Here is an 18410-nt window from a genome sequence, read left to right as displayed (position 1 = left end):
TCCAGGGCAGCCATTCACACACACACACACACACACACACACACACACACACAGGGGACTGATGGCGGTGGTCTAATGCGCCCAAGGGGTGTGGGGGAGACGACGTGCGCGCGCCCTTCTCCCAGCCTCCCCCTTAAACCATGAGGGAGTCGAACGATGATGGTTAGTGGCTGTGGCGCGGGTTGGTCAACGATCGTACACGTCGTGCTCAAGGGGTCGTACACGTCGTGCTCAAGGGGTCGTACACGTCGTGCTCAAGGGTCGTACACGTCGTGCCCAATGGTCGTGCTCAAGGGCCGTACACGTCGTGATTTGATGGGTCGTACACGTCGTGCTCAAGGGTCGTACACGTCGTGCTTTCATTAAATGTATCATCACCACGAAGTCTACTAATTATGTCTTTATTACTCTGTTATACGCAGCTTTCTAAGTTCATTTATCATGCAAAAGTTCCAAAACAATAGCTTTCCAAGTTCATCTATCATACGAAAGTTCCAAAAAAATGATAGGTTCCTAATTTCATTTATCAGTTGAAAGTTCCAAAAAGTGATAGTTTTCTAAGTTCATCTGTCGTATGAAAGTTCCAAATAGCCAGTTAAATTTTGACCTTATCTCTAGATCTTTGAATTGTTGGGTTTAGAATGTTCCTTTTTTAGTATTTTTGTTGTTGTTTGTGGCCACACGATATTTTTCTGTTGTTTGTGGCCACACGATATTTTGTTGTTTGTGGCCACACGATATTTTGTTGTTTGTGGCCACACGATATTTTTGTTGTTTGTGGCCACACGATATTTTTCTGTTGTTTGTGGCCTCACGATATTTTGTTGTTTGTGGCCACACGATATTTTTCTGTTGTTTGTGGCCTCACGATATTTTGTTTGTGGCCACACGATATTTTTCTGTTGTTTGTGGCCGCACGATATTTTGTTGTTTGTGGCCACACGATATTTTTCTGTTGTTTGTGGCCGCACGATATTTTTCTGTTGTTTGTGGCCACACGATATTTTGTTGTTTGTGGCCACACGATATTTTTCTGTTGTTTGTGGCCACACGATATTTTTCTGTTGTTTGTGGCCACACGATATTTTTCTGTTGTTTGTGGCCGCACGATATTTTTGTTGTTTGTGGCCTCACGATATTATTTTGTTGTTTGTGGCCACACGATATTTTTCTGTTGTTTGTAGCCGCACGATATTTTGTTGTTTGTGGCCACACGATATTTTTGTTGTTTGTGGCCGCACGATATTATTTTGTTGTTTATGGCCGCACGATATTTTGTTGTTTGTGGCCACACGATATTTTTGTTGTTTGTGGCCACACGATATTTTTGTTGTTTGTAGCCGCACGATATTTTGTTGTTTGTGGCCACACGATATTATTTTGTTGTTTGTGGCCACACGATATTTTTCTGTTATTTGTGGCCACACGATATTTTTCTGTTGTTTGTGGCCACACGATATTTTTGTTGTTTGTGGCCACACGATATTTTTCTGTTGTACGTGGCCGCACGATTTTTTTGTTGTTTGTGGCCGCATGATATTTTGTTGTTTGTGGCCGCACGATATTTTTCTTTGTTTGTGGCCGCACGATTTTTTTCTTTATCTTTTCGAAGCGTAAACTTCGACATTGTAATCCTTCTCTGTCGGCTTAGAACCTGTTGGTCTACAGACCAGTAATGAACCTAACTATAGACTGTATGGGATCCAACACCCACCACTACCCTCTTGGGCATACTGAACCCAGATTGTGTGCCGTTGGATCGCATCGTCTTCTCCTCCTCCTCCTCCTCCTCCTCCTCCTCCTCTTCTTCCTCATCCTCTTCTTCGTCGTCGTCGTCGTCGTCGTCCTCCTCCTCCTCCTCCTCCTCCTCCTCCTCCTCCTCCTCCTCCTCCTCCTCCTCCTTCTCTTCCTCCTCTTCTTCGTCTTCCTCCTCCTCCAGTATATATTTGTCTTTAGATCATATTTGTGAAGAATCTTTGCCATCCATCATTTGTAACCTCTTCCTCTCTCTCTCCCTGAACCCACTGGGCTCGAGAGAGAGAGAGAGAGAGAGAGAGAGAGAGAGAGAGAGAGAGAGAGAGAGAGAGAGAGAGAGAGAGAGAGCACCATTCTGAGCTTGTGAACGTCTATTTTCGTGCTCAAGCGAACTTTCGGCTTTCACCTTAACGTAAGGGGGAGTCTCTCTCTCTCTCTCTCTCTCTCTCTCTCTCTCTCTCTCTCTCTCTCTCTCTCTCTCTCTCTCTCTCTCTCAAGGGGCGGAAATATGAGATCGCCGATGGTTCATCGTGGAGGTGGATGCGAGCTCGGAGCGGGAGCGGGAGTTTACCGTAGGCGAAGCCCTCCCCTCGTTCGCGAAGCGTTGAAAACCTTGGAGGGAACAATTTCTGATTTCGCTTAAAGACGTGCGAGACAGGTCATGTACCACAGGGCCAATCCGAACACCACTCGTTCGGACGAGGTCGTTTCATCTCCCTTAAGAAACAACAAAAGAATGACCCTTTCGCTGCTTCTTTTTCTTATGGGGGTTATGTGTCATCTCTGGGGTAGGGGGTGGCTATGGGGTTATGTGTCATCTCTGGGGGGCTATGGGGGTTATGTGTCATCTCTAGGGGACTATGGGGTTGTGTGTCATCTCTGGGGTAGGGGGTGGCTATGGGGTTATGTGTCATCTCTAGGGGACTATGGGGTTGTGTGTCATCTCTGGGGTAGGGGGTGGCTATGGGGTTATGTGTCATCTCTAGGGGACTATGGGGTTATGTGTCATCTTCGAGGGACTATGGGGTTATGTGTCATCTCTAGGGGACTATGGGGTTGTGTGTCATCTCTGGGGGGCTATGGGGGTTATGTGTCATCTCTGAGGGGGGGGCTATGGGGGTTATGTGTCATCTCTGGGGCCTATGGGGTTATGTGTCATCTCTGAGGGGGGGGCTATGGGGGTTATGTGTCATCTCTGGGGCCTATGGGGTTATGTGTCATCTCTGGGGGGCTATGGGGTTATGTGTCATCTCTAGGGGACTAAGGGGTTATGTGTCATCCCTGGGGGGGCTATGGGGTTATGTCATCCCTGGGGAAGCAATATATATATATATATATATATATATATATATATATATATATATATATATATATATATACATATTCAGCGGTGGAGCGGTGAGGGTGTGTTGATGGGAGGAGGTGGATATATAAATATATACTAATATGCCGCATTTCTTTATATTCTTTTCGTAACCCGAGCCGGGGTCTGCACACAGTAGCCATTCCCGGGTGATGAAGGTATGGGTGTGTGCGAGGAGCTGGAGTGCTCAAGGAAATTATCCTGGAGGGAAAAAAAATAAGATATGGTGTGTGTGCGCGCTTTTTAGAAAATGGGAAATCCTCCTCGTACTCCTCTTCTCCTTTTCTTCCTATTCTCCTTCTTCCTCTTTTTTTTTTTTATCTTTTTTTTTTGCGTAATTACTGGAATGTGGTGATTGCTTTTGGCGTGTGCACTTACGCCTAAGCTGTTCTTCACTTGGGTACAGTGCGTTGAGAGTTTTGAGAAGTACGACCCCTGGGTACGACGGTGCGACCCCAGAGCACGAGGGTGCGAGCTTTCAGTACGACGGTACGACCCTTGAGCACGACGGTACGACCCTTGAGCACGACGTTACGACCTTTGAGCACGACGTTACGACCTTTGAGCACGACGTTACGACCCTTGAGCACGACGTTACGACCTTTGATTACGACGGTACGACCCTTGGGTATAACGCTACGAGCTTTGAGCACGACGGTACGACCCTTGAGCACGACGCTACGACCTTTGAGCACGACGTTTCGACCTTTGAGCACGACGGTGCAACCCTTGGGTATAACGTTACGAGCTTTGAGCACGACGGTACAATCTTTGAGCACGACGCTACGACCTTTGAGCACGACGGTGCGGCCCTTGGGTATGATGGCCCTGGCCTCTGACCATACCCTTAAAGGGTTACGAGCCTTTCCATCACGCCCATGGCCGTTGCGTGCCATCTTAGCCGAGGGTCGTACCGTCGTGCTCAAGGGTCATGCCCAAGGGTCGTACCGTCGTGCTCAAGGGTCGTGCCGTCGTGCTCAGCTTGTCGTCGAGCTCAAGGGTCGTACCGTCGTGCTCGAGGGTCGTGCCGTCGTGCTCAGCTTGTCGTTGAGCCCAAGGGTCGTACCGTCGTGCTCGAGGGTCGTGCCGTCGTGCTCAGAGGTCGTTGAGCCCAAGGGTCGTACCGTCGTGCTCGAGGGTCGTCCCGTCGTGCTCAGCTTGTCGTCGAGCCCAAGGGGAGAGGAGGGGCGGGCGGCGCTGGAAAACCCCGTACCAGCACAGCTGGAAAACTAGAAACCCCCACGTGGAAATCCAGCCTGATCCATGAAGACAACTGGAAACCTCTCACACAAAGACATTTCCCAGGAAACCCGCTGTGTACAGTCGGTCAAGCGCGTCGGACGTGCCTGGAAAGAAAATCTATCCAGCGTCCTGGAAGTGTGGTCGCGCAAGCAGATGATTTTCCAGGGATCCAGGCCCGCCTCCTCCGCCTCCTCCGCCTCCTCCGCCTCCTCTTTTCCCCTCCCTCCTCCTCCCTCAAGCTTTTGATGCTCCCCTCCCACTATTTCCAGGCACTCACACCCCCCTTTTTCCCTCCCTCCCCCCTCAAGCTTTTGATGCTCCCCTCCCACTATTTCCACGCACCCACACCCCCCTTTTTCCCCTCCCCCCTCAAGCTTTTGATGCTCCCCTCCCACTATTTCCAGGCACTCACACCCCCCTTTTTCCCCTCCCCCTCAAGCTTTTGATGTTCCCTCCCACTATTTCCAGGCACTCACACCCCCCTTTTTCCCTCCCTCCCCCCTCAAGCTTTTGATGTTCCCTCCCACTATTTCCAGGCACTCACACCCCCCTTTTTCCCCTCCCCCCTCAAGCTTTTGATGCTCCCCCTCCCACTATTTCCAGGCACTCACACCCCCCTTTTTCCCCTCCCCCCTCAAGCTTTTGATGTTCCCTCCCACTATTTCCAGGCACTCACACCCCCTTTTTCCCCTCCCCCTCAAGCTTTTGATGCTCCCCCCCTCCACTATTTCCAGGCACTCACACCCCCCTTTTTCCCCTCCCCCCTCAAGCTTTTGATGTTCCCTCCCACTATTTCCAGGCACTCACACCCCCCCTTTTTCCCCTCTCCCCTCAAGCTTTTGATGCTCCCCCCCCCACTATTTCCAGGCACCCACACCCTCCTTTTCCCCTCCCCCCTCAAGCTTTTGATGCTCCCCCCTCCCACTATTTCCAGGCACTCACACCCCCCTTTTTCCCCTCCCCCCTCAAGCTTTTGATGTTCCCTCCCACTATTTCCAGGCACTCACACCCCCCTTTTTCCCCTCCCCCTCAAGCTTTTGATGCTCCCCCCCTCCACTATTTCCAGGCACTCACACCCCCCTTTTTCCCCTCCCCCCTCAAGCTTTTGATGTTCCCTCCCACTATTTCCAGGCACTCACACCCCCCCCTTTTTCCCTCCCTCTCCCCTCAAGCTTTTGATGCTCCCCCCTCCACTATTTCCAGGCACCCACACCCCCCTTTTTCCCCTCCCCCTCAAGCTTTTGATGCTCCCCCCTCCACTATTTCCAGGCACCCACACCCCCCTTTTTCCCCTCCCCCTCAAGCTTTTGATGCTCCCCCTCCACTATTTCCAGGCACCCACACCCCCCTTTTTCCCCTCCCCCCTCAAGCTTTTGATGCTCCCCCCCCCCCACTATTTCCAGGCACTCACACCCCCCTTTTTCCCCTCCCCCCTCAAGCTTTTGATATTCCCTCCCTCCCACCCCCACTCTATTTCCAGACACACCCACCCTCCCTCTCCCCCTTTCATAGCAGCGTTATTACTGGATTTAGAGCCCGGCTCAATGCTCTCTGGCGTATATAGATACGGGCCTTTACGCAGCCATAAACCCCCATCTGGGATGTTCTGGATCCCATTGCACATGATTGTGGTTAAACTCCCTTGTTCCAGACTGCTGCTGCTGACTCTCTCTCTCTCTCTCTCTCTCTGTTGACACCCCCCCTCCCCCCCCCCGGCTGAGCTGTAATGGCTTTATAGCTTTATAGCACTCTCTTGCCTACCTACCTCCCTTTCCTTCCTTCCTCCCTGCCACCCACCCACCCACACACACACACACACACAGTCCCAATGTGGCGACGCCTTTAAGTTCTGAAGTACTCCGGCCGCCCGCAATAGTCATGCCGAAGGGCTCCCCTCCCCTGGTTTGATGCCGTTTTGACCCGTTGTCGGCTTGACCTTACCGTAACGACCCGGGGTGGCTGCGTCCGGACACAAAGCGGCAGCGTGAATTGTCCTCCACCACCTCTCTCTCTCTCTCTCTCTCTCTCTCTCTCCTGACGCTGGCTGGGTCGTGGCTACAGCGTCCCGAAGCTCTTGACGACCCCCCGCCTTCCTGCCTGCCCTCCCCTCCGCTCTCCCCACGTCTCGACATCGACCAGAACAACCACACCACCCCTAGCTAGGTCCTGAAGGGCCTCGACTGCACCAGAACAACGCCTTGAGTGTGACTCTCTCTCTCTCTCTCTCTCCTGAAGGAGGGGGATCTCCGATCTCGCAACACCACTTCCTCCTCCGCCTCTTCCTCCTCCAACGGTGCCTCATCGAGTGTTTTTTTTTCTTTTTCTGTCCTCGCCCCACCTCCTCAAACTCTTCTCCTCCGCCATACATAGATTGAGTTCCGCTTCCCTATGACACTGCTTTCGTCCCACAGCGCCACCACCCCCGTCGTTTTCTTTCCTTCCTACCTCCCCCCCTCTCACACACCCCCAACTACTTACACCACTGGCTTCGATCCTGGCCGCCGTGCGTGTAGTGTGAGTGCCGCGCTGGCATGCATACGTAGGTCATTCATCATCACGACGCCATCCAGATTTTGAGCAGAGCTTCGTCGCTCACACTTCCCCTTCCAGTAATGTCTCTCCTCACACAGACGAACCACAGGAGGCGTTCCTCCACGTAGATAGATAGATAGATACATGGCTCTGTCTTTGACGTAGCTATGAAGCGACACACACACATACACACACTCTATATATATATATATATATATATATATATATATATATATCATACAAACCTCCAACAGCCAGGATCGAACTCGGGACCCCTGTGCAACAGGCGGGAGCGCTACCGCTAGGCTATGATCGCCCCTATAGGGAAATGACTTCGACTACTATGTACTCGAATACCCTTCACGTTGGTGAACAACGGGGTCCACACCGATCATTTCCCATCAGGCTCACATAGCCAGCAGATAGCATTTTAACCGAACTTAACTGTACAACGCGGAGGTATATGAATATGAACAAAGTACATATGAACGCGCACCTTCTATGAAGTTGTGCATTCATATGCACTTTATATATATATATATATATATATATATATATATATATATATATATATATATATATATATAGCAGGTGTGTGAAGTTAAGGACTTACAGTCATTAATTCAAGATTTTTGGTGTACACAAAATTGCTTTCGTGTCGGAGGTAATCAAGATAACATAGTTAAGATGGCCGGGAAGCAGGCTAGACACGTTATATGCACGTGATCAGGCTATATAGACTTTAGCTCGGGGCGTCGTATAAGATTCAAAACGACGCCCTCGTGCGATTATATATGGGGTCATTGCGCGCTGCGCCGCACGCATTTTTTGTGTGTGAGGCACTTGGGGTGAGGAGGAGGAGGAGTAAAAGGATAAGGAGAAGAAAAGGGGGGAATTCAAAGCACGTATAAGATGCTCTTTGCCTCACATGAGGAGGATGGCTTAGTGTGTGTGTGTCTGTGTCTGTGTGTGTAGACAGGGCGCTCCGTCTCCCGACGCACTAGAGATATGGAAGCACTCACCGCAGAAGCCCCGGGCGGGACAGGGCAAAGTGAAGCAACCCATTTCACCAGTCCGGGAGACCACAGAGCCACGGTGAAGGTTTATAAAGTCCTTCCCCCCCCCCCTCAACCTCACTTCAGGCTCAAAGTCCTCCCACTCTCAACCTCACCTCAGGCTCAAAGTCCCCCTCACTCTCAACCTCACCTCAGGCTCAAAGTCCCCCCACCCCCCGCTCCTCTCAACCTCACCTCAGGCTCAAAGTCCCCCCTCCTCTCAACCTCACCTCAGGCTCAAAGTCCCACCTCCTCTCAACCTCACCTCAGGCTCAAAGTCCCCCCACTGTCAACCTCACCTCAGGCTCAAAGTCCCCCCACTGTCAACCTCACCTCAGGCTCAAAGTCCCCCCACTGTCAACCTCACCTCAGGCTCAAAGTCCTCCCCACTCTCAACCTCACCTCAGGCTCAAAGTCCCCGCTCCTCTCAACCTCACCTCAGGCTCAAAGTCCCCCCTCTCCCTTCAACCTCACCTCAGGCTCAAAGTCCCCCCTCTCCCTTCAACCTCACCTCAAGACAACCGAAGTGTTTCTAAGGCTACTAAGGGCTCAAGAGTCAGGCGTTCAAGGATGGGGTGAAGAAAATGATTGTGTGTGTGTGTGTGTGTGTGTGTGTGTGTTTGTATGTGTATGTGTGTGTGTCTGTGTGTGATTCTAAAAGCCTCGATTTTTCATTGCAAGTAAATCATAGGAGATAAATCCCTTATTCTCCCCTCCCCCCCCTGTGTAATCCTCGTAGTAGAGTGTGTGCATTAACGTTAATCCCCAGGCCTGTACAGGATACAATTAAATCCCTTGACTTAGTTTAATAAAGACTCTGGGCCAAGCTTTCTTTGGGATCATTTGAAAACTTATTTCAATTAAAAGTTTGTAAACCCGCGTTTCTTCCAACGGCAAAAAAAAAAGAGAAATGGATTAATTATTCCTTAATAAACTACTGTTGTGTTTTTTTTTTTTTTGAGGGAGGTGTGTGGAATGTTTGTTGTTGTAAGTAATTAAGGATTTAATGAAGTTATTCCGTCCATGTGTTTGTTTTGTGGTGATCTAAATAAATTCATGCAAAGTTCCGATTTCTTTTTGTTTTCAAGTTCTGTCATTTCTTTTTTTGTTCGGGTTTTTTTTTCATCTCATAGATCTGAACAGTTAGATAAAAAACAGGAACATGATTCGTTCATCTGAGGCAAGAGGGATTCGAACCAAGGAACGTGTACTGGAGAAACTCCAGATGTATACATACGTATATGCTTCACTGTAAATCAGTTCTTCACTCTGTGGTACATCAACACACCATCTTCGACAACGAAGGACCACATGCGCAGCGAGAGTGCGCGTGGCCATTGTTTTGAACGGCCGAGGAGGGCGTTCAAAGATTTTTCGATCGCTCGTTACAACCTGAATTTGACGGACTTAAATCACCCTTGAGTATTGTTATGCCCCAAATGACAAAAATAACCACCCGACCAATCAGACAGGCTTACGTGTTTTTTTTTTTTTTTTTTTTTTTTCCAAAAAGAAGGAACAGAGAAGAGGGCCAGGTGAGGGTATTCCCTCAAAGGCCCAGTCCTCTGTTCTTAACGCTACCTCGCTATCGCGGGAAATGGCAAATAGTATGAAAGAAAAAGAAAATATATATATGTGAACAAAGTGCATAGGAACGCGCACTTTCATAGAACATACAAACCTCCAGCAGCCAGGATCGAACCCGGGACCCCTGTGCAAGAAGCGAGAATGCTAACCTTTAGGCTATGGGCACATAGCCTAGCGGGTAGCATTCCCGCCTCTTGCACAGGGGTCCCGGGTTCGATCCTGGCTGTTGGAGGTTTGTATGATATATGTATATATATATGGATAGATGGGCTATGGATAGAGTTGTGCGCAGGAGGATGGATGTGCTGGAAATGAGATGTTTGAGGACAGTGTGTGGTGTGAGGTGGTTTGATCGAGTGAGTAACGTAAGGGTAAGAGAGATGTGTGGAAATAAAAAGAGCGTGGTTGAGAGAGCAGAAGAGGGTGTTTTGAAGTGGTTTGGGCACATGGAGAGAATGAGTGAGGAAAGATTGACCAAGAGGATATATGTGTCGGAGGTGGAGGGAACGAGGAGAAGAGGGAGACCAAATTGGAGGTGGAAAGATGGAGTGAAAAAGATTTTGTGTGATCGGGGCCTGAACATGCAGGAGGGTGAAAGGAGGGCAAGGAATAGAGTGAATTGGAGCGATGTGGTATACCGGGGTTGACGTGCTGTCAGTGGATTGAATCAAGGCATGTGAAGCGTCTGGGGTAAACCATGGAAAGCTGTGTAGGTATGTATATTTGCGTGTGTGGACGTATGTATATACATGTGTATGGGGGGGGGGGGGGGTTGGGCCATTTCTTTCGTCTGTTTCCTTGCGCTACCTCGCAAACGCGGGAGACAGCGACAAAGTATAATAAAAAAAAAAATAATATATATATATATACACCGTTTGCCTGGATCTTCGTCCCTTCGTTTACATTCATGCACACGGATCCGGGTTGAGCAACAGCGACCAACAGATTGTATGTGGTAGCAATACGAGTTTTTTTTCTTTTTCTTTTATCATTTTTTACTGTCATGCAATAATGGTTCGTGCATGACCATTACTAGACTCGCCGAACTGCCTGACGGTCATGTGATCTCGCCATTAAATGCCCCACAGTCGGTTCTGGTGCCAGAAAGAGAGAGAGGGAGGAAATTTGGATCCATGCAAAGCGTGCGTATCTGCAAGCGCAGATGTGGCTGTGTGTGTGTGTGTGTGTGTGTGTGTGTGTGTGTGTGTGTGTATAGACATACATATAGGTTTATGTGTATGAATGTATTTATATGCAAGTGTGTGTGTGTGTGTGTGTGTGTGTGTGTGTGTGTGTGTGTGTGTGTGTGTGTGTGTGTATTCCGAAGATGTATGGTATTATAATGTCGTTCTCAAATGGCATTGTTACCAGTACTAGTGATAATACCCCTCTACTACTACTACTACTACTACTAGTACTACTACTGCTACTACTACTACTACTACTACTACTACTGCTACTACTAGTACTTCTACTACTACTACTACTGCTACTACTGCTGCTGCTGCTGCTGCTGCTGCTACTACTACTACTACTACTGATAATACTACTACAACTACTACTACTACTACTACTACTACTACTACTACTACTACTACTACCACTACTTTCAGCACTAGGTCAACCACAGGCACTTAATCCTCCCCTAGCATTATAGAACATCCACTGTAGCAACTTCTACAGCCAGTGCAATTCTCATGTTTTCCCACACCGCTAATGTAATCAATTCTGCCTCGTCTCTTGAACGTAGTGAGGACAGTTGCCCTCACTAGTGACCTTATTTCACAATGAAGGAGGTTTGTGAGTGAGGTGAGGTAGTGTGAGGTTGGTAGGGAGGCAGTCCTTCTCATGTATTTCTGAGGGTGGCCGGCCCGGAGGTTTGTGAGTGAAGTGAGGTAGTGTGAGGTTGGTAAGGAGGCAGTCCCTCTCATGTATTTCTGAGGGTGGCCGGCCCGGAGTTACAGTACAAGAGTGTGACTGTATAACTCTGCCCTGACAAATGTCACTTTCGCAACACGACGTGTGATGTGTGTGGGTCCCACAACACACTTCCCCCTCAGACACTATGGATTTGGCATACGTTATTCCGTCTACTGCTGAAGTTCAGGGCTTCGTGTTGCTGACTTATGCTTCTTTGCGTGCGAAGATATATATATACAGAGAGAGAGAGAGAGAGAGAGAGAGAGAGAGAGAGAGAGAGAGAGAGAGAGAGAGAGAGAGAGAGATGCTACCTGAATCAGGTTTAAGACAAAGTTGTTATTCTTTTTAAATCCTGTACGTTTCATATAACCATCTCAAAATGTTGCACCTGATAACCCCACGGACAGATGGCGTAATCTTTTCAAATTACCATCCTTTAAATGACTCGTTTGCCTCTTCTCTTCGACGATTGATTCTCAAAAGAAAAAAAAAAAACCACCACCTCCCTCATTGTAAATGTTCCTTTTTTCGCCAGCGACAATGGGCTTCTGTCGACCCATCCACGGCGGTGTGGAGAGGACACCCCCCACCCCCTCAAGGTGTGGGCTAATTACCTCCAGCGTTACCGTCGTTACAAGATGATGTAACGCTCAGGAGGAGGAGAAGGAGGAGAGACAGACAAACAGACAGACAGACGGAGGAGGAGGAGGAGAGACAGACGGAGGAGGAGGACAGACAGAAAGATGGAGGAGGAGGAAAGACAGATGGAGGAGGAGGAGAGACAGACAGACAGACAGACAGATAGATGGAGGAGGAGAGACAGACAGACAGAAGGAGGAGGAGGAGGAGAGACAGACGGAGGAGGAGGACAGACAGAACGATGGAGGAGGAGGAAAAACAGACAGAGGAGGAGGAGTGACAGACAGATGGAGGAGGAGGAGAGAGAGACAGACTGACAGAAGAAGGAGGAGGAGGAGAGACAGACAGACGTACGCGTCATAATTCTAAGATCCATTTCCCTCCCCCCCCCCCCTAAAAAAACAAATGACAGACGGACGGATAATAAAAAGGTAGGGGGAAAAAAAAATCATATTGAGGTTCAATCTGGTGGAGGGGAAAATGACTAGCATAATCACTTTGATGCCTTAAAATGAAGGAGGTAATTACCCAATCTCACACCATAGTTCATTTGCATAATGGCACTCGTATAGTGGTCGTGGTTTATCCCTTGTAGTGGGATCCAGCCTGGATATATATATATATATATATATATATATATATATATATATATATATATATATATATATATATATATATATATATATATATATGTATGTATATATATATATATATATATATATATATATATATATATATATATATATATATATATATATATATATATATATATATATATGTGTGTGTGTGTGTGTGTGTGGGGCCTGGATGTGGAAAGGGAGCTGTGGTTTCGGGCATTATTGCATGACGGCTAGAGACTGAGTGTGAACGAATGGGGCCTTTTTTGTCTTTTCCTAGTGCTACCTCGCACACATGAGGGGGGAGGGGGATGGTATTCCATGTGTGGCGAGGTGGCGATGGGAATGAATAAAGGCAGACAGTGTGAATTGTGTGCATGGGTATATATGTATGAGTCTGTGTGTGTATATATATATGTGTACATTGAGATGTATAGGTATGTATATTTGCGTGTGTGGACGTGTATGTATATACATTGTGTATGGAGGTGGGTTGGGCCATTTCTTTCGTCTGTTTCCTTGCGCTACCTCGCAAACGCGGGAGACAGCGACAAAGCAAAATAGATATAAATATATATATATATACATATATATATATATATATATATATATATATATATATATATATATATATATATATATATACATTTATATATATATATATATATATATATATATATATATATATATATATATATATATATATATATATATATATATATATATAAGGCTCGCCCGCGCTACGCGAGCATTATATGATTCAATTACCGCATGGAAGTAACTCAGAATCAATTTCGTGAGATGGTCGCCAATTTTCGTCTTCCTCCTCCTCCTCCTCCTCCTCCATTTCCCCACCTCCCATATTATGACCACACTGTTAAGTACGGTCGTCTCGCAAATCACCTTTCATTTTTTTTCTTTTTTTTGACCGATAATCCAACGAAAGTTTTTTTATCTCTCTTTTTTTTTAATGTCATTTTAACTCGTATTTTCGCCTCTTTTTTTTTGAGGAGTGGGGGTTTGTGGGGTTTGGGGGGGGGGAAAGGAAAGAAAGAGGACTTCAAGATTGATTTAATGACAGAAGGCTCTTAGGCGACGAGGTCCTGAACGAATCTCGTCCATGATTAGTTACCTGCTGTGAGGAGAGAGTGGGGGAAACACAAAATTGATTGGCTAATCAGGTTCAATGAGGGAGAGGGAGGAAGGGAGGTGGGGATTGGGAGGGAGGGAGGGTGTGTGAACAGGTGCTGTCGATCACGTCTGTAGCAGCAGGTGTAAGTGAAGGTATGGGATGAGTGTAGGGAAGGGGGGTGTGGGAGAGGGTGTAACAGGTGTTGTAGGGAAAGGGGGGGTTAGGTGATGGGGTAGGTGTAGTAGGAAAGGGAAAGGGGGGGGCTTTGACAGGTGTAGTGGGGAAAGGGGGGGTGTTGTGGGGAAAGGGGTGAGGGTGACAGGTGTAGTAGGGAAGGAGAGGGGTGACAGGTGTAGTAGGGAAGGAGAGGGGTGACAGGTGTAGTAGGGAAGGAGAGGGGTGACAGGTGTAGTAGGGAAGGTGTGAGAAAACAGGTGTTTGCGAAGGTGTAGGGAACAGGTGTAAGGAAGGTGTGGAAGTTTGGGGGTGAGGGTGTGTGTGACGAAGACCTTACTGTTATGTTTTATATGGGTTGATGTTGCTTTACACACACACACACACGCACACACACACACACACCGCACACACATACACACACACGCACACACACACACACACACCACGCACACACACAAAACACACAACACACACCACACACACGCACACAACAACACACACACACACACCGCCCCCACCACACACGCACACACACAACACACACACAACACACACACACACACACACACACACACACACACACCACAACACACGAGAAAGACACACGCTTACAAATAAAAGAAACGCGTACACACACACGGACACATAAAAACGCGCTCGCGCGCCTGTAAGGTTCCGGTGTGGGGCATTAAGACCAGTCAGGCGAAACACCCCTGAGGCCCAGCGATGCTGAGTTGGCAATACTGTTTCTACAGCTCTGGCTCTGTAGCGCTGATGGCCTAGCGTTGGCACTGCTGCTGTTGTTACTATTATTGTTGTTGTTGTTGTTGTTGTTGTTGTTGTTGTTGTTGATGTTGTTTGTTGTTGTTGTTGTTGTTGATTGTTGTTGATACTGAACCTGCGAATCTGTGGTGACCTTTTGGTCCATCTGTCTGTCTGTCTGTCTTTGTGTTTATCTGTCCGTCTGTCTATGTGTCTTTCTATCTATCTATCTATCTATCTATCTATCTATCTATCTGTCTGTCTGTCTGTCTGTCTTTGTGTTTATCTGTCCGTCTGTCTATGTGTCTTTCTATCTATCCATCCATCTGTCTGTCTGTCTACTTATATATCTACCACTCTATTCGGATGCTATGTATCTAAGTATACCTCTATGTATTATGTGCTCATCTGTCTATTTATCTATCTGTTTATGTGGAGAAGTGGGTCAAAGACATTTTCTAATCACTGGATATGCCTCAAGCCCAGCACAATTTTCTGAGAAACGCATGTACACACCTTCACCAAATCCAATCATTTATTCGTTGGGGAAAAAATCATACATATATGTATACCTTAAGAAACATCACGCAGGTCCCAATCAGCGAGATTGGTTTTCTTCTTGTTCATTCTCAACCAATCGGTGGTTTGAGTACCGCCCCATGTCTTGTTTCTTTCTGCCTGACAAAGAATACGTTCTCATCTTCGCGTAAAAGTTCCAAGGGTTTTGAATGCGATTTCCGGTTCGTTGATCTATTAGCTTTTCACATAAGGGATCAGATTACGTCTAGTTGAAATGATATGTATTGAAAAACCTTCTTTTTTTTTAAGTTATTGTTTAATCGTGATAATAATCAAGGCGTTGTATTCCCTGACGATCAAATGCTTCATCTGAATCCACAAAAGGTGCCAAGCTAATAGCTTCCACAAAAGGTGCCAAGTTAATAGCTTCCACAAAAGGTGCCAAGTTAACAGCTTGCACAAAAGGTGCCAAGTTATAGCTTCCACAAAAGGTGCCAAGTTAATAGCCTTCACAAAAAGTGCAAAGTTATAGCTTCCACAAAAGGTGCCAAGTTAATAGCTTCCACAAAAGGTGCCAAGTTAACAGCTTGCACAAAAGGTGCCAAGTTATAGCTTCCACAAAAGGTGCCAAGTTAATAGCCTTCACAAAAGGTGCAAAGTTATAGCTTCCACAAAAGGTGCCAAGTTATAGCCTCCACAAAAAGTGCCAAGTTAATAGCCTTCACAAAAGGTGCAAAGTTATAGCTTCCACAAAAGGTGCCAAGTTATAGCCTCCACAAAAGGTGCCAAGTTAATAGCTTCCACAAAAGGTGCCAAGTTAATAGCTTCCACAAAAGGTGCCAAGTTGATAGCTTCCACAAAAGGTGCCAAGTTAATAGCTTCCACAAAAGGTGCCAAGTTATAGCTTGCACAAAAGGTGCCAAGTTAATAGCTTCCACAAAAAGTGCCAAGTTAATAGCTTCCACAAAAGGTGCCAAGTTAATAGCTTCCACAAAAGGTGCCAAGTTAATAGCTTCCACAAAAGGTGCCAAGTTAATAGCTTCCACAAAAGGTGCCAAGTTAATAGCTTCCACAAAAGGTGCCAAGTTAATAGCTTCCACAAAAGGTGCCAAGTTAATAGCTTCCACAAAAGGTGCCAAGTTAATAGCTTCCACAAAAGTGCCAAGTTAATAGCTTCCACAAAAGGTGCCAAGTTAATAGCTTCCACAAAAGGTGCCAAGTTATAGATGTTCTTCTGTCATTAGCTTGACCGAAGAATGCCCCCCCCCCCCCCCTTCACTACAAAGTGGACCCGCCATAACCCCCTATTGGTCCTTCTCGTTACAGACCCGCGCGGCTGAACAAGAGATGGATGGTGAAAGAAGAATGTCAGTCCACACTGGGTGTCCAGTGCAAGGATGGTTGATGGCTGGATTGGTCTAGGTACAGAGAGAGGTGAGTGCAGCAGCTGACACTGATCAAAAGGCTTCTGATCTGGAGAGGATGTACAATACACGGGGCCGGCCACGTAAGTATGAAAATCTCTCTCAACGCCAGCATAATTGATAATATGATAACATCAGCGATATAAGATGGTAATGATAAATACAACGATGATTATTGCTATCATATCCATAGTATTTCTCGGATGCCACGTAACACTTCAGCTGTTTTACTCCTTCCCTCCTTCTCTCCCTCCCTCCTTCCCACAACACAATATCTAGTAGGATATTGTAAGCTTATGGTGTTTATATTTCAGTTTCCATCTCCTTTTGCAATTAGACCCATTCCATCTCCCGTTACTGATGGCTCCGAGAGGGGGGCCCCTCTTTTTTAAAAACTTAACTATCAATAAGTCTTGCGCCAGAGCTAAACCTCTTTATTTAAAACCCGCCAGTGTGATTTAGGGAGAGGTAAAGGGAGAGCGATTAATTAACTGGGAGGATAGGATAATGAGCGACTACTTTGCATATTCTGGCCAATCCTTGGTAATGGGATGTGTTTTGGGGGGTGGGGGTTGGTGGGATCTGTGGGACCAGCATGAAGTAAAGGTGTGTATATAAAGTTCCATTGAGCTCATATTCTAAAAAATCATTAAGAGGATGTCCGACCAATAGATGAATGCGAAGGGAATTACGGTTGATTACATTAGAAAGAACTAAGACATTTCCACAGCGTTCATGACATTACATAGCGTCATATTACATTGATTAGATACAAGAAAGTTGCAGTTACATCAATTGCATTGTATTATATTGATACATTGCATCGAAAGGCTAAGATTACATTCGATGAATTACATTAGATGTACTAGATTGAATGAGTGTAAGAAATTACGATTACATTCCTTCTCACAAGCGGGAACAAGTCCTGAAATGCGACAGGGATTCGAAGCCTCGTCCTCCAAACCATTATATGCACAGGTTCCAGCGTAGTGACATATTTCGGGAGACCCTGTATTATGGCGCAGGGAAAGAATATAAACACCTTTTTTTTCTTTTATACTGTTGTTCCTCCTGGAGCTTGTGGCGCGACTGGTCGGTGTGAATGTTTTAAGAAGAGAGAGAGAGAGAGAGAGAGAGAGAGAGAGAGAGAGAGAGAGAGAGAGAGAGAGAGAAGAGAGAGAGAGAGAGAGAGAGAGAGAGAGAGAGAGAGAGAGAGAGAGAGAGAGAGAGAGAGAGAGAGAGAGAGAGGAACTGTGTTCACTAAGGCCACACCAGTGGTTGCCGACGAAGGAGCGAGATAAAGAATTGTGCTCAGGGACTACGGCAAGTTTTTTTGGGTGGTGGGTGGGGGGCGACGCGTCTTCCTTTCCTCCTCCTCCTTCTTCTTCTTCTTCCTCCACATCCTCCTGGGCTGATCACAGTGCCAAGTCCGTCAGTGATGCCGGGGCGTTCGACTTCACTGTCCAGACTACGGCAATCACCGTTCTCTTCCAGCTTAAATAACAACGTCAAACAGACGGTTTGGGTACCAGGAAGTACACTATGCAGATGCGATCGTCGAGCGAGCAATGTAATGTAAACAAAACATCCTGGGCCAAAAAAAAGAAAGAAAATAAGGACTTCACACAATCTCTCTCTCTCTCTCTCTCTCTCTCTCTCTCTCTCTCTCTCTCTCTCTCTCTCTCT

General features: G+C 46.9%; 1 long non-coding RNA gene across 1 annotated transcript in view; it reads left to right on the top strand.

Moving 5' to 3' along the window:
* The window catches only part of LOC139746705 (uncharacterized), a 181054-nt gene extending 164253 nt beyond the window's left edge, over positions 1–16801 (top strand). Inside the window, exon 5 of the long non-coding RNA XR_011712197.1 lies at positions 16627–16801. This is a non-coding gene — a long non-coding RNA (uncharacterized lncRNA). The remainder of the gene's footprint in view (positions 1–16626) is intronic.
* Positions 16802–18410: the final 1609 nt, after the last annotated feature.

This window comes from Panulirus ornatus, chromosome 5 (assembly GCF_036320965.1).
Source record: "Panulirus ornatus isolate Po-2019 chromosome 5, ASM3632096v1, whole genome shotgun sequence".
Taxonomy (NCBI): Eukaryota; Metazoa; Arthropoda; class Malacostraca; order Decapoda; family Palinuridae; genus Panulirus; species Panulirus ornatus.
Note: the sequence above shows the minus strand (reverse complement) of the source record. Positions and strands in the feature narration are given on the sequence as shown.